Source organism: Astyanax mexicanus, unplaced genomic scaffold (genome assembly GCF_023375975.1).
Source record: "Astyanax mexicanus isolate ESR-SI-001 unplaced genomic scaffold, AstMex3_surface scaffold_36, whole genome shotgun sequence".
Lineage (NCBI taxonomy): Eukaryota > Metazoa > Chordata > Actinopteri > Characiformes > Acestrorhamphidae > Astyanax > Astyanax mexicanus.
In genome coordinates, this window is record NW_026040046.1 from 2,086,793 (window position 1) to 2,103,169 (window position 16,377).

A 16,377-nucleotide genomic window follows, 5' to 3' on the forward strand; every position below is an offset into this window, starting at 1 on the left:
AGGTTAAATGTGTGTTAGTTAGGTAGGTTAAATGTGTGTTAGTTAGGTAGGTTAAATGCTTGTTAGTTAGCTAGGTTAAATGTGTGTTAGTTAGCTAGATTAAATGTGTGTTAGTTAGGTAGGTTAAATGTGTGTTAGTTAGCTAGATTAAATGTGTGTTAGTTAGCTAGGTTAAATGTGTGTTAGTTAGGTAGGTTAAATGTGTGTTAGTTAGGTAGGTTAAATGTGTGTTAGTTAGCTAGATTAAATGTGTGTTAGTTAGCTAGATTAAATGTGTGTTAGTTAGGTAGGTTAAATGTGTGTTAGTTAGCTAGGTTAAATGTGTGTTAGTTAGCTAGATTAAATGTGTGTTAGTTAGCTAGATTAAATGTGTGTTAGTTAGCTAGGTTAAATGTGTGTTAGTTAGGTAGGTTAAATGTGTGTTAGTTAGGTAGGTTATATGTGTGTTAGTTAGGTAGGTTAAATGTGTGTTAGTTAGGTAGGTTAAATGTGTGTTAGTTAGCTAGATTAAATGTGTGTTAGTTAGGTAGGTTAAATGTGTGTTAGTTAGCTAGATTAAATGTGTGTTAGTTAGGTAGGTTAAATGTGTGTTAGTTAGCTAGGTTAAATGTGTGTTAGTTAGCTAGGTTAAATGTGTGTTAGTTAGCTAGATTAAATGTGTGTTAGTTAGCTAGGTTAAATGTGTGTTAGTTAGCTAGATTAAATGTGTGTTAGTTAGCTAGGTTATATGTGTGTTAGTTAGCTAGATTAAATGTGTGTTAGTTAGGTAGGTTAAATGTGTGTTAGTTAGCTAGATTAAATGTGTGTTAGTTAGGTAGGTTAAATGTGTGTTAGTTAGCTAGATTGAATGTGTGTTAGTTAGCTAGATTAAATGTGTGTTAGTTAGGTAGGTTAAATGTGTGTTAGTTAGCTAGGTTAAATGTGTGTTAGTTAGGTAGGTTAAATGTGTGTTAGTTAGCTAGGTTAAATGTGTGTTAGTTAGGTAGGTTAAATGTGTGTTAGTTAGCTAGGTTAAATGTGTGTTAGTTAGCTAGGTTAAATGTGTGTTAGTTAGGTAGGTTATATGTGTGTTAGTTAGCTAGATTAAATGTGTGTTAGTTAGGTAGGTTAAATGTGTGTTAGTTAGCTAGATTAAATGTGTGTTAGTTAGCTAGATTAAATGTGTGTTAGTTAGGTAGGTTATATGTGTGTTAGTTAGCTAGATTAAATGTGTGTTAGTTAGGTAGGTTAAATGTGTGTTAGTTAGCTAGATTAAATGTGTGTTAGTTAGCTAGATTAAATGTGTGTTAGTTAGGTAGGTTAAATGTGTGTTAGTTAGCTAGGTTAAATGTGTGTTAGTTAGGTAGGTTAAATGTGTGTTAGTTAGCTAGGTTAAATGTGTGTTAGTTAGGTAGGTTAAATGTGTGTTAGTTAGCTAGGTTAAATGTGTGTTAGTTAGCTAGGTTAAATGTGTGTTAGTTAGGTAGGTTAAATGTGTGTTAGTTAGCTAGATTAAATGTGTGTTAGTTAGGTAGGTTAAATGTGTGTTAGTTAGCTAGGTTAAATGTGTGTTAGTTAGGTAGGTTAAATGTGTGTTAGTTAGCTAGATTAAATGTGTGTTAGTTAGGTAGGTTAAATGTGTGTTAGTTAGCTAGGTTAAATGTGTGTTAGTTAGCTAGATTAAATGTGTGTTAGTTAGGTAGGTTAAATGTGTGTTAGTTAGCTAGGTTAAATGTGTGTTAGTTAGCTAGATTAAATGTGTGTTAGTTAGCTAGGTTAAATGTGTGTTAGTTAGCTAGGTTAAATGTGTGTTAGTTAGCTAGGTTAAATGTGTGTTAGTTAGGTAGATTAAATGTGTGTTAGTTAGGTAGGTTAAATGTGTGTTAGTTAGCTAGATTAAATGTGTGTTAGTTAGGTAGGTTAAATGTGTGTTAGTTAGCTAGATTAAATGTGTGTTAGTTAGGTAGGTTAAATGTGTGTTAGTTAGCTAGATTAAATGTGTGTTAGTTAGCTAGGTTAAATGTGTGTTAGTTAGCTAGGTTAAATGTGTGTTAGTTAGCTAGATTAAATGTGTGTTAGTTAGGTAGGTTAAATGTGTGTTAGTTAGCTAGATTAAATGTGTGTTAGTTAGGTAGGTTAAATGTGTGTTAGTTAGCTAGGTTAAATGTGTGTTAGTTAGCTAGATTAAATGTGTGTTAGTTAGGTAGGTTAAATGTGTGTTAGTTAGCTAGATTAAATGTGTGTTAGTTAGCTAGGTTAAATGTGTGTTAGTTAGCTAGGTTAAATGTGTGTTAGTTAGCTAGATTAAATGTGTGTTAGTTAGGTAGGTTAAATGTGTGTTAGTTAGCTAGATTAAATGTGTGTTAGTTAGGTAGGTTAAATGTGTGTTAGTTAGCTAGGTTAAATGTGTGTTAGTTAGCTAGATTAAATGTGTGTTAGTTAGCTAGGTTAAATGTGTGTTAGTTAGCTAGGTTAAATGTGTGTTAGTTAGCTAGATTAAATGTGTGTTAGTTAGCTAGGTTAAATGTGTGTTAGTTAGCTAGGTTAAATGTGTGTTAGTTAGCTAGATTAAATGTGTGTTAGTTAGCTAGATTAAATGTGTGTTAGTTAGCTAGGTTAAATGTGTGTTAGTTAGCTAGATTAAATGTGTGTTAGTTAGCTAGATTAAATGTGTGTTAGTTAGGTAGATTAAATGTGTGTTAGTTAGCTAGATTAAATGTGTGTTAGTTAGCTAGGTTAAATGTGTGTTAGTTAGCTAGATTAAATGTGTGTTAGTTAGCTAGATTAAATGTGTGTTAGTTAGCTAGGTTAAGTGTGTGTTAGTTAGCTAGATTAAATGTGTGTTAGTTAGCTAGGTTAAATGTGTGTTAGTTAGGTAGGTTAAATGTGTGTTAGTTAGCTAGATTAAATGTGTGTTAGTTAGGTAGGTTAAATGTGTGTTAGTTAGCTAGATTAAATGTGTGTTAGTTAGGTAGGTTAAATGTGTGTTAGTTAGCTAGATTAAATGTGTGTTAGTTAGCTAGGTTAAATGTGTGTTAGTTAGCTAGATTAAATGTGTGTTAGTTAGCTAGGTTAAATGTGTGTTAGTTAGGTAGGTTAAATGTGTGTTAGTTAGGTAGGTTAAATGTGTGTTAGTTAGCTAGATTAAATGTGTGTTAGTTAGCTAGATTAAATGTGTGTTAGTTAGGTAGGTTAAATGTGTGTTAGTTAGGTAGGTTAAATGTGTGTTAGTTAGCTAGGTTAAATGTGTGTTAGTTAGGTAGGTTAAATGTGTGTTAGTTAGGTAGGTTAAATGTGTGTTAGTTAGCTAGATTAAATGTGTGTTAGTTAGCTAGATTAAATGTGTGTTAGTTAGCTAGATTAAATGTGTGTTAGTTAGGTAGGTTAAATGTGTGTTAGTTAGGTAGGTTAAATGTGTGTTAGTTAGCTAGATTAAATGTGTGTTAGTTAGCTAGATTAAATGTGTGTTAGTTAGCTAGATTAAATGTGTGTTAGTTAGGTAGGTTAAATGTGTGTTAGTTAGCTAGATTAAATGTGTGTTAGTTAGGTAGGTTAAATGTGTGTTAGTTAGCTAGGTTAAATGTGTGTTAGTTAGGTAGGTTAAATGTGTGTTAGTTAGCTAGATTAAATGTGTGTTAGTTAGGTAGGTTAAATGTGTGTTAGTTAGCTAGGTTAAATGTGTGTTAGTTAGGTAGGTTAAATGTGTGTTAGTTAGGTAGGTTAAATGTGTGTTAGTTAGCTAGATTAAATGTGTGTTAGTTAGCTTGGTTAAATGTGTGTTAGTTAGCTAGGTTAAATGTGTGTTAGTTAGCTAGATTAAATGTGTGTTAGTTAGCTAGATTAAATGTGTGTTAGTTAGGTAGGTTAAATGTGTGTTAGTTAGGTAGGTTAAATGTGTGTTAGTTAGCTAGATTAAATGTGTGTTAGTTAGGTAGGTTAAATGTGTGTTAGTTAGGTAGGTTAAATGTGTGTTAGTTAGCTAGGTTAAATGTGTGTTAGTTAGCTAGATTTAATGTGTGTTAGTTAGCTAGGTTATATGTGTGTTAGTTAGCTAGATTAAATGTGTGTTAGTTAGCTAGTTTAAATGTGTGTTAGTTAGCTAGGTTAAATGTGTGTTAGTTAGGTAGGTTAAATGTGTGTTAGTTAGGTAGGTTATATGTGTGTTAGTTAGGTAGGTTATATGTGTGTTAGTTAGCTAGATTAAATGTGTGTTAGTTAGGTAGATTAAATGTGTGTTAGTTAGCTAGATTAAATGTATGTTAGTTAGGTAGGTTAAATGTGTGTTAGTTAGCTAGATTAAATGTGTGTTAGTTAGCTAGGTTATATGTGTGTTAGTTAGCTAGATTAAATGTGTGTTAGTTAGGTAGGTTAAATGTGTGTTAGTTAGGTAGGTTAAATGTGTGTTAGTTAGCTAGATTAAATGTGTGTTAGTTAGGTAGGTTAAATGTGTGTTAGTTAGCTAGATTAAATGTGTGTTAGTTAGCTAGGTTAAATGTGTGTTAGTTAGGTAGGTTAAATGTGTGTTAGTTAGGTAGGTTAAATGTGTGTTAGTTAGCTAGATTAAATGTGTGTTAGTTAGCTAGATTAAATGTGTGTTAGTTAGCTAGTTTAAATGTGTGTTAGTTAGCTAGGTTAAATGTGTGTTAGTTAGGTAGGTTAAATGTGTGTTAGTTAGGTAGGTTATATGTGTGTTAGTTAGGTAGGTTATATGTGTGTTAGTTAGCTAGATTAAATGTGTGTTAGTTAGGTAGATTAAATGTGTGTTAGTTAGCTAGATTAAATGTATGTTAGTTAGGTAGGTTAAATGTGTGTTAGTTAGCTAGATTAAATGTGTGTTAGTTAGCTAGGTTATATGTGTGTTAGTTAGCTAGATTAAATGTGTGTTAGTTAGGTAGGTTAAATGTGTGTTAGTTAGGTAGGTTAAATGTGTGTTAGTTAGCTAGATTAAATGTGTGTTAGTTAGGTAGGTTAAATGTGTGTTAGTTAGCTAGATTAAATGTGTGTTAGTTAGCTAGGTTAAATGTGTGTTAGTTAGGTAGGTTAAATGTGTGTTAGTTAGGTAGGTTAAATGTGTGTTAGTTAGGTAGGTTAAATGTGTGTTAGTTAGCTAGGTTAAATGTGTGTTAGTTAGGTAGGTTATATGTGTGTTAGTTAGCTAGATTAAATGTGTGTTAGTTAGCTAGATTAAATGTGTGTTAGTTAGGTAGGTTAAATGTGTGTTAGTTAGCTAGATTAAATGTGTGTTAGTTAGGTAGGTTAAATGTGTGTTAGTTAGCTAGGTTAAATGTGTGTTAGTTAGGTAGGTTAAATGTGTGTTAGTTAGCTAGATTAAATGTGTGTTAGTTAGCTAGGTTAAATGTGTGTTAGTTAGCTAGGTTAAATGTGTGTTAGTTAGCTAGGTTAAATGTGTGTTAGTTAGGTAGATTAAATGTGTGTTAGTTAGGTAGGTTAAATGTGTGTTAGTTAGCTAGATTAAATGTGTGTTAGTTAGGTAGGTTAAATGTGTGTTAGTTAGCTAGATTAAATGTGTGTTAGTTAGGTAGGTTAAATGTGTGTTAGTTAGCTAGATTAAATGTGTGTTAGTTAGGTAGGTTAAATGTGTGTTAGTTAGCTAGATTAAATGTGTGTTAGTTAGCTAGGTTAAATGTGTGTTAGTTAGCTAGATTAAATGTGTGTTAGTTAGGTAGGTTAAATGTGTGTTAGTTAGCTAGATTAAATGTGTGTTAGTTAGGTAGGTTAAATGTGTGTTAGTTAGCTAGGTTAAATGTGTGTTAGTTAGCTAGATTAAATGTGTGTTAGTTAGGTAGGTTAAATGTGTGTTAGTTAGCTAGATTAAATGTGTGTTAGTTAGCTAGGTTAAATGTGTGTTAGTTAGCTAGATTAAATGTGTGTTAGTTAGCTAGATTAAATGTGTGTTAGTTAGCTAGGTTAAATGTGTGTTAGTTAGGTAGGTTAAATGTGTGTTAGTTAGGTAGGTTAAATGTGTGTTAGTTAGCTAGGTTAAATGTGTGTTAGTTAGCTAGATTAAATGTGTGTTAGTTAGCTAGGTTAAATGTGTGTTAGTTAGCTAGATTAAATGTGTGTTAGTTAGCTAAATTAAATGTGTGTTTGTTAGCTAGGTTAAATGTGTGTTAGTTAGCTAGATTAAATGTGTGTTAGTTAGCTAGGTTAAATGTGTGTTAGTTAGGTAGGTTAAATGTGTGTTAGTTAGCTAGATTAAATGTGTGTTAGTTAGGTAGGTTAAATGTGTGTTAGTTAGCTAGATTAAATGTGTGTTAGTTAGGTAGGTTAAATGTGTGTTAGTTAGCTAGATTAAATGTGTGTTAGTTAGCTAGGTTAAATGTGTGTTAGTTAGGTAGGTTAAATGTGTGTTAGTTAGCTAGATTAAATGTGTGTTAGTTAGCTAGGTTAAATGTGTGTTAGTTAGCTAGATTAAATGTGTGTTAGTTAGCTAGATTAAATGTGTGTTAGTTAGCTAGATTAAATGTGTGTTAGTTAGCTAGATTAAATGTGTGTTAGTTAGGTAGGTTAAATGTGTGTTAGTTAGGTAGGTTAAATGTGTGTTAGTTAGCTAGATTAAATGTGTGTTAGTTAGCTAGATTAAATGTGTGTTAGTTAGCTAGATTAAATGTGTGTTAGTTAGGTAGGTTAAATGTGTGTTAGTTAGCTAGATTAAATGTGTGTTAGTTAGGTAGGTTAAATGTGTGTTAGTTAGCTAGGTTAAATGTGTGTTAGTTAGGTAGGTTAAATGTGTGTTAGTTAGCTAGATTAAATGTGTGTTAGTTAGGTAGGTTAAATGTGTGTTAGTTAGCTAGGTTAAATGTGTGTTAGTTAGGTAGGTTAAATGTGTGTTAGTTAGGTAGGTTAAATGTGTGTTAGTTAGCTAGATTAAATGTGTGTTAGTTAGCTTGGTTAAATGTGTGTTAGTTAGCTAGGTTAAATGTGTGTTAGTTAGCTAGATTAAATGTGTGTTAGTTAGCTAGATTAAATGTGTGTTAGTTAGGTAGGTTAAATGTGTGTTAGTTAGGTAGGTTAAATGTGTGTTAGTTAGCTAGATTAAATGTGTGTTAGTTAGGTAGGTTAAATGTGTGTTAGTTAGGTAGGTTAAATGTGTGTTAGTTAGCTAGGTTAAATGTGTGTTAGTTAGCTAGATTTAATGTGTGTTAGTTAGCTAGGTTATATGTGTGTTAGTTAGCTAGATTAAATGTGTGTTAGTTAGCTAGTTTAAATGTGTGTTAGTTAGCTAGGTTAAATGTGTGTTAGTTAGGTAGGTTAAATGTGTGTTAGTTAGGTAGGTTATATGTGTGTTAGTTAGGTAGGTTATATGTGTGTTAGTTAGCTAGATTAAATGTGTGTTAGTTAGGTAGATTAAATGTGTGTTAGTTAGCTAGATTAAATGTATGTTAGTTAGGTAGGTTAAATGTGTGTTAGTTAGCTAGATTAAATGTGTGTTAGTTAGCTAGGTTATATGTGTGTTAGTTAGCTAGATTAAATGTGTGTTAGTTAGGTAGGTTAAATGTGTGTTAGTTAGCTAGATTAAATGTGTGTTAGTTAGGTAGGTTAAATGTGTGTTAGTTAGCTAGATTAAATGTGTGTTAGTTAGCTAGGTTAAATGTGTGTTAGTTAGGTAGGTTAAATGTGTGTTAGTTAGGTAGGTTAAATGTGTGTTAGTTAGGTAGGTTAAATGTGTGTTAGTTAGCTAGGTTAAATGTGTGTTAGTTAGGTAGGTTATATGTGTGTTAGTTAGCTAGATTAAATGTGTGTTAGTTAGCTAGATTAAATGTGTGTTAGTTAGGTAGGTTAAATGTGTGTTAGTTAGCTAGATTAAATGTGTGTTAGTTAGGTAGGTTAAATGTGTGTTAGTTAGCTAGGTTAAATGTGTGTTAGTTAGGTAGGTTAAATGTGTGTTAGTTAGCTAGGTTAAATGTGTGTTAGTTAGGTAGATTAAATGTGTGTTAGTTAGGTAGGTTAAATGTGTGTTAGTTAGCTAGATTAAATGTGTGTTAGTTAGGTAGGTTAAATGTGTGTTAGTTAGCTAGGTTAAATGTGTGTTAGTTAGCTAGGTTAAATGTGTGTTAGTTAGGTAGATTAAATGTGTGTTAGTTAGGTAGGTTAAATGTGTGTTAGTTAGGTAGATTAAATGTGTGTTAGTTAGGTAGATTAAATGTGTGTTAGTTAGGTAGGTTAAATGTGTGTTAGTTAGCTAGGTTAAATGTGTGTTAGTTAGCTAGGTTAAATGTGTGTTAGTTAGCTAGGTTAAATGTGTGTTAGTTAGCTAGGTTAAATGTGTGTTAGTTAGGTAGATTAAATGTGTGTTAGTTAGGTAGGTTAAATGTGTGTTAGTTAGCTAGATTAAATGTGTGTTAGTTAGGTAGGTTAAATGTGTGTTAGTTAGCTAGATTAAATGTGTGTTAGTTAGGTAGGTTAAATGTGTGTTAGTTAGCTAGATTAAATGTGTGTTAGTTAGGTAGGTTAAATGTGTGTTAGTTAGCTAGATTAAATGTGTGTTAGTTAGCTAGGTTAAATGTGTGTTAGTTAGCTAGATTAAATGTGTGTTAGTTAGGTAGGTTAAATGTGTGTTAGTTAGCTAGATTAAATGTGTGTTAGTTAGGTAGGTTAAATGTGTGTTAGTTAGCTAGGTTAAATGTGTGTTAGTTAGGTAGGTTAAATGTGTGTTAGTTAGCTAGATTAAATGTGTGTTAGTTAGCTAGGTTAAATGTGTGTTAGTTAGCTAGATTAAATGTGTGTTAGTTAGCTAGATTAAATGTGTGTTAGTTAGCTAGGTTAAATGTGTGTTAGTTAGGTAGGTTAAATGTGTGTTAGTTAGGTAGGTTAAATGTGTGTTAGTTAGGTAGGTTAAATGTGTGTTAGTTAGCTAGGTTAAATGTGTGTTAGTTAGCTAGATTAAATGTGTGTTAGTTAGCTAGGTTAAATGTGTGTTAGTTAGCTAGATTAAATGTGTGTTAGTTAGCTAAATTAAATGTGTGTTTGTTAGCTAGGTTAAATGTGTGTTAGTTAGCTAGATTAAATGTGTGTTAGTTAGCTAGGTTAAATGTGTGTTAGTTAGGTAGGTTAAATGTGTGTTAGTTAGCTAGATTAAATGTGTGTTAGTTAGGTAGGTTAAATGTGTGTTAGTTAGCTAGATTAAATGTGTGTTAGTTAGGTAGGTTAAATGTGTGTTAGTTAGCTAGATTAAATGTGTGTTAGTTAGCTAGGTTAAATGTGTGTTAGTTAGCTAGATTAAATGTGTGTTAGTTAGCTAGGTTAAATGTGTGTTAGTTAGGTAGGTTAAATGTGTGTTAGTTAGGTAGGTTAAATGTGTGTTAGTTAGCTAGATTAAATGTGTGTTAGTTAGCTAGATTAAATGTGTGTTAGTTAGCTAGATTAAATGTGTGTTAGTTAGCTAGATTAAATGTGTGTTAGTTAGGTAGGTTAAATGTGTGTTAGTTAGCTAGATTAAATGTGTGTTAGTTAGGTAGGTTAAATGTGTGTTAGTTAGGTAGGTTAAATGTGTGTTAGTTAGCTAGATTAAATGTGTGTTAGTTAGCTAGATTAAATGTGTGTTAGTTAGGTAGGTTAAATGTGTGTTAGTTAGGTAGGTTAAATGTGTGTTAGTTAGCTAGATTAAATGTGTGTTAGTTAGCTAGATTAAATGTGTGTTAGTTAGGTAGGTTAAATGTGTGTTAGTTAGCTAGATTAAATGTGTGTTAGTTAGGTAGGTTAAATGTGTGTTAGTTAGGTAGGTTAAATGTGTGTTAGTTAGCTAGATTAAATGTGTGTTAGTTAGCTAGATTAAATGTGTGTTAGTTAGCTAGATTAAATGTGTGTTAGTTAGCTAGATTAAATGTGTGTTAGTTAGGTAGGTTAAATGTGTGTTAGTTAGCTAGATTAAATGTGTGTTAGTTAGGTAGGTTAAATGTGTGTTAGTTAGGTAGGTTAAATGTGTGTTAGTTAGGTAGGTTAAATGTGTGTTAGTTAGGTAGGTTAAATGTGTGTTAGTTAGCTAGATTAAATGTGTGTTAGTTAGCTTGGTTAAATGTGTGTTAGTTAGCTAGGTTAAATGTGTGTTAGTTAGCTAGATTAAATGTGTGTTAGTTAGCTAGATTAAATGTGTGTTAGTTAGGTAGGTTAAATGTGTGTTAGTTAGCTAGATTAAATGTGTGTTAGTTAGCTAGATTAAATGTGTGTTAGTTAGGTAGGTTAAATGTGTGTTAGTTAGGTAGGTTAAATGTGTGTTAGTTAGGTAGGTTAAATGTGTGTTAGTTAGCTAGATTAAATGTGTGTTAGTTAGCTTGGTTAAATGTGTGTTAGTTAGCTAGATTAAATGTGTGTTAGTTAGCTAGATTAAATGTGTGTTAGTTAGCTAGATTAAATGTGTGTTAGTTAGGTAGGTTAAATGTGTGTTAGTTAGCTAGATTAAATGTGTGTTAGTTAGGTAGGTTAAATGTGTGTTAGTTAGGTAGGTTAAATGTGTGTTAGTTAGGTAGGTTAAATGTGTGTTAGTTAGGTAGGTTAAATGTGTGTTAGTTAGCTAGATTAAATGTGTGTTAGTTAGCTTGGTTAAATGTGTGTTAGTTAGCTAGGTTAAATGTGTGTTAGTTAGCTAGATTAAATGTGTGTTAGTTAGGTAGGTTAAATGTGTGTTAGTTAGGTAGGTTAAATGTGTGTTAGTTAGCTAGATTAAATGTGTGTTAGTTAGGTAGGTTAAATGTGTGTTAGTTAGGTAGGTTAAATGTGTGTTAGTTAGCTAGGTTAAATGTGTGTTAGTTAGCTAGATTAAATGTGTGTTAGTTAGCTAGGTTATATGTGTGTTAGTTAGCTAGATTAAATGTGTGTTAGTTAGCTAGTTTAAATGTGTGTTAGTTAGCTAGATTAAATGTGTGTTAGTTAGGTAGATTAAATGTGTGTTAGTTAGGTAGGTTAAATGTGTGTTAGTTAGCTAGATTAAATGTGTGTTAGTTAGGTAGGTTATATGTGTGTTAGTTAGGTAGGTTATATGTGTGTTAGTTAGCTAGATTAAATGTGTGTTAGTTAGGTAGATTAAATGTGTGTTAGTTAGGTAGGTTAAATGTGTGTTAGTTAGCTAGATTAAATGTGTGTTAGTTAGCTTGGTTAAATGTGTGTTAGTTAGCTAGGTTAAATGTGTGTTAGTTAGCTAGATTAAATGTGTGTTAGTTAGCTAGATTAAATGTGTGTTAGTTAGCTAGGTTAAATGTGTGTTAGTTAGCTAGATTAAATGTGTGTTAGTTAGGTAGGTTAAATGTGTGTTAGTTAGCTAGGTTAAATGTGTGTTAGTTAGCTAGATTAAATGTGTGTTAGTTAGCTAGATTAAATGTGTGTTAGTTAGGTAGGTTAAATGTGTGTTAGTTAGGTAGGTTAAATGTGTGTTAGTTAGGTAGGTTAAATGTGTGTTAGTTAGCTAGGTTAAATGTGTGTTAGTTAGCTAGATTAAATGTGTGTTAGTTAGCTAGGTTAAATGTGTGTTAGTTAGCTAGATTAAATGTGTGTTAGTTAGCTAGGTTATATGTGTGTTAGTTAGCTAGATTAAATGTGTGTTAGTTAGCTAGTTTAAATGTGTGTTAGTTAGCTAGGTTAAATGTGTGTTAGTTAGGTAGGTTAAATGTGTGTTAGTTAGGTAGGTTAAATGTGTGTTAGTTAGCTAGGTTATATGTGTGTTAGTTAGGTAGGTTAAATGTGTGTTAGTTAGCTAGGTTATATGTGTGTTAGTTAGGTAGGTTAAATGTGTGTTAGTTAGCTAGGTTAAATGTGTGTTAGTTAGCTAGATTAAATGTGTGTTAGTTAGCTAGGTTATATGTGTGTTAGTTAGCTAGATTAAATGTGTGTTAGTTAGCTAGGTTAAATGTGTGTTAGTTAGGTAGGTTAAATGTGTGTTAGTTAGCTAGGTTATATGTGTGTTAGTTAGCTAGATTAAATGTGTGTTAGTTAGCTAGGTTAAATGTGTGTTAGTTAGCTAGGTTAAATGTGTGTTAGTTAGCTAGGTTAAATGTGTGTTAGTTAGCTAGATTAAATGTGTGTTAGTTAGCTAGGTTATATGTGTGTTAGTTAGGTAGGTTAAATGTGTGTTAGTTAGCTAGGTTAAATGTGTGTTAGTTAGCTAGTTTAAATGTGTGTTAGTTAGCTAGGTTAAATGTGTGTTAGTTAGGTAGGTTAAATGTGTGTTAGTTAGCTAGGTTAAATGTGTGTTAGTTAGCTAGATTAAATGTGTGTTAGTTAGCTAGGTTATATGTGTGTTAGTTAGGTAGGTTAAATGTGTGTTAGTTAGCTAGGTTAAATGTGTGTTAGTTAGCTAGTTTAAATGTGTGTTAGTTAGCTAGGTTAAATGTGTGTTAGTTAGGTAGGTTAAATGTGTGTTAGTTAGGTAGGTTATATGTGTGTTAGTTAGGTAGGTTATATGTGTGTTAGTTAGCTAGATTAAATGTGTGTTAGTTAGGTAGATTAAATGTGTGTTAGTTAGGTAGGTTAAATGTGTGTTAGTTAGCTAGATTAAATGTGTGTTAGTTAGGTAGATTAAATGTGTGTTAGTTAGGTAGGTTAAATGTGTGTTAGTTAGCTAGATTAAATGTGTGTTAGTTAGCTAGATTAAATGTGTGTTAGTTAGCTAGGTTAAATGTGTGTTAGTTAGGTAGGTTAAATGTGTGTTAGTTAGGTAGATTAAATGTGTGTTAGTTAGCTAGGTTAAATGTGTGTTAGTTAGCTAGGTTAAATGTGTGTTAGTTAGGTAGATTAAATGTGTGTTAGTTAGGTAGGTTATATGTGTGTTAGTTAGCTAGATTAAATGTGTGTTAGTTAGCTAGATTAAATGTGTGTTAGTTAGCTAGGTTAAATGTGTGTTAGTTAGCTAGATTAAATGTGTTAGTTAGCTAGGTTAAATGTGTGTTAGTTAGCTAGATTAAATGTGTGTTAGTTAGGTAGATTAAATGTGTGTTAGTTAGCTAGGTTAAATGTGTGTTAGTTAGCTAGGTTAAATGTGTGTTAGTTAGGTAGGTTAAATGTGTGTTAGTTAGCTAGATTAAATGTGTGTTAGTTAGCTAGGTTAAATGTGTGTTAGTTAGGTAGGTTAAATGTGTGTTAGTTAGGTAGGTTAAATGTGTGTTAGTTAGCTAGATTAAATGTGTGTTAGTTAGCTTGGTTAAATGTGTGTTAGTTAGCTAGGTTAAATGTGTGTTAGTTAGCTAGATTAAATGTGTGTTAGTTAGGTAGGTTAAATGTGTGTTAGTTAGCTAGATTAAATGTGTGTTAGTTAGCTTGGTTAAATGTGTGTTAGTTAGCTAGATTAAATGTGTGTTAGTTAGCTAGATTAAATGTGTGTTAGTTAGCTTGGTTAAATGTGTGTTAGTTAGCTAGATTAAATGTGTGTTAGTTAGCTAGATTAAATGTGTGTTAGTTAGGTAGGTTAAATGTGTGTTAGTTAGCTAGATTAAATGTGTGTTAGTTAGCTAGGTTAAATGTGTGTTAGTTAGGTAGGTTAAATGTGTGTTAGTTAGGTAGGTTAAATGTGTGTTAGTTAGCTAGATTAAATGTGTGTTAGTTAGCTTGGTTAAATGTGTGTTAGTTAGCTAGGTTAAATGTGTGTTAGTTAGCTAGATTAAATGTGTGTTAGTTAGCTAGATTAAATGTGTGTTAGTTAGGTAGGTTAAATGTGTGTTAGTTAGGTAGGTTAAATGTGTGTTAGTTAGCTAGATTAAATGTGTGTTAGTTAGGTAGGTTAAATGTGTGTTAGTTAGGTAGGTTAAATGTGTGTTAGTTAGCTAGGTTAAATGTGTGTTAGTTAGCTAGATTAAATGTGTGTTAGTTAGCTAGGTTATATGTGTGTTAGTTAGCTAGATTAAATGTGTGTTAGTTAGCTAGGTTAAATGTGTGTTAGTTAGGTAGGTTAAATGTGTGTTAGTTAGGTAGGTTATATGTGTGTTAGTTAGGTAGGTTATATGTGTGTTAGTTAGCTAGATTAAATGTGTGTTAGTTAGGTAGATTAAATGTGTGTTAGTTAGGTAGGTTAAATGTGTGTTAGTTAGCTAGATTAAATGTGTGTTAGTTAGCTAGATTAAATGTGTGTTAGTTAGGTAGGTTAAATGTGTGTTAGTTAGCTAGATTAAATGTGTGTTAGTTAGCTAGATTAAATGTGTGTTAGTTAGGTAGATTAAATGTGTGTTAGTTAGGTAGGTTAAATGTGTGTTAGTTAGCTAGATTAAATGTGTGTTAGTTAGGTAGATTAAATGTGTGTTAGTTAGGTAGGTTAAATGTGTGTTAGTTAGCTAGATTAAATGTGTGTTAGTTAGGTAGATTAATGTGTGTTAGTTAGGTAGGTTAAATGTGTGTTAGTTAGCTAGATTAAATGTGTGTTAGTTAGCTAGATTAAATGTGTGTTAGTTAGCTAGGTTAAATGTGTGTTAGTTAGGTAGGTTAAATGTGTGTTAGTTAGGTAGGTTATATGTGTGTTAGTTAGCTAGATTAAATGTGTGTTAGTTAGCTAGATTAAATGTGTGTTAGTTAGCTAGGTTAAATGTGTGTTAGTTAGCTAGATTAAATGTGTTAGTTAGCTAGGTTAAATGTGTGTTAGTTAGCTAGGTTAAATGTGTGTTAGTTAGCTAGATTAAATGTGTGTTAGTTAGCTAGGTTAAATGTGTGTTAGTTAGCTAGGTTAAATGTGTGTTAGTTAGCTAGGTTATATGTGTGTTAGTTAGCTAGGTTAAATGTGTGTTAGTTAGCTAGGTTAAATGTGTGTTAGTTAGCTAGATTAAATGTGTGTTAGTTAGCTAGGTTAAATGTGTGTTAGTTAGCTAGATTAAATGTGTGTTAGTTAGCTAGGTTAAATGTGTGTTAGTTAGCTAGGTTAAATGTGTGTTAGTTAGCTAGGTTATATGTGTGTTAGTTAGCTAGGTTAAATGTGTGTTAGTTAGGTAGGTTATATGTGTGTTAGTTAGGTAGGTTATATGTGTGTTAGTTAGCTAGATTAAATGTGTGTTAGTTAGCTAGATTAAATGTGTGTTAGTTAGCTAGGTTAAATGTGTGTTAGTTAGCTAGATTAAATGTGTGTTAGTTAGCTAGGTTAAATGTGTGTTAGTTAGCTAGATTAAATGTGTGTTAGTTAGCTTGGTTAAATGTGTGTTAGTTAGCTTGGTTAAATGTGTGTTAGTTAGCTTGGTTAAATGTGTGTTAGTTAGCTAGGTTAAATGTGTGTTAGTTAGCTAGATTAAATGTGTGTTAGTTAGCTTGGTTAAATGTGTGTTAGTTAGCTTGGTTAAATGTGTGTTAGTTAGCTAGGTTATGTGTGTGTTAGTTAGCTAGGTTAAATGTGTGTTAGTTAGCTAGATTAAATGTGTGTTAGTTAGCTTGGTTAAATGTGTGTTAGTTAGCTTGGTTAAATGTGTGTTAGTTAGCTTGGTTAAATGTGTGTTAGTTAGCTAGGTTAAATGTGTGTTAGTTAGCTAGGTTATGTGTGTGTTAGTTAGCTAGGTTAAATGTGTGTTAGTTAGCTTGGTTAAATGTGTGTTAGTTAGCTTGGTTAAATGTGTGTTAGTTAGCTAGGTTAAATGTGTGTTAGTTAGCTAGGTTAAATGTGTGTTAGTTAGCTAGGTTAAATGTGTGTTAGTTAGGTAGATTAAATGTGTGTTAGTTAGGTAGGTTAAATGTGTGTTAGTTAGCTAGATTAAATGTGTGTTAGTTAGGTAGGTTAAATGTGTGTTAGTTAGCTAGATTAAATGTGTGTTAGTTAGGTAGGTTAAATGTGTGTTAGTTAGCTAGATTAAATGTGTGTTAGTTAGGTAGGTTAAATGTGTGTTAGTTAGCTAGATTAAATGTGTGTTAGTTAGCTAGGTTAAATGTGTGTTAGTTAGCTAGGTTAAATGTGTGTTAGTTAGCTAGATTAAATGTGTGTTAGTTAGGTAGGTTAAATGTGTGTTAGTTAGGTAGGTTAAATGTGTGTTAGTTAGCTAGATTAAATGTGTGTTAGTTAGCTAGGTTAAATGTGTGTTAGTTAGCTAGGTTAAATGTGTGTTAGTTAGCTAGATTAAATGTGTGTTAGTTAGCTAGGTTAAATGTGTGTTAGTTAGCTAGATTAAATGTGTGTTAGTTAGCTAAATTAAATGTGTGTTAGTTAGCTAGGTTAAATGTGTGTTAGTTAGCTAGATTAAATGTGTGTTAGTTAGCTAGGTTAAATGTGTGTTAGTTAGGTAGGTTAAATGTGTGTTAGTTAGCTAGATTAAATGTGTGTTAGTTAGGTAGGTTAAATGTGTGTTAGTTAGCTAGATTAAATGTGTGTTAGTTAGGTAGGTTAAATGTGTGTTAGTTAGCTAGATTAAATGTGTGTTAGTTAGCTAGGTTAAATGTGTGTTAGTTAGCTAGATTAAATGTGTGTTAGTTAGCTAGGTTAAATGTGTG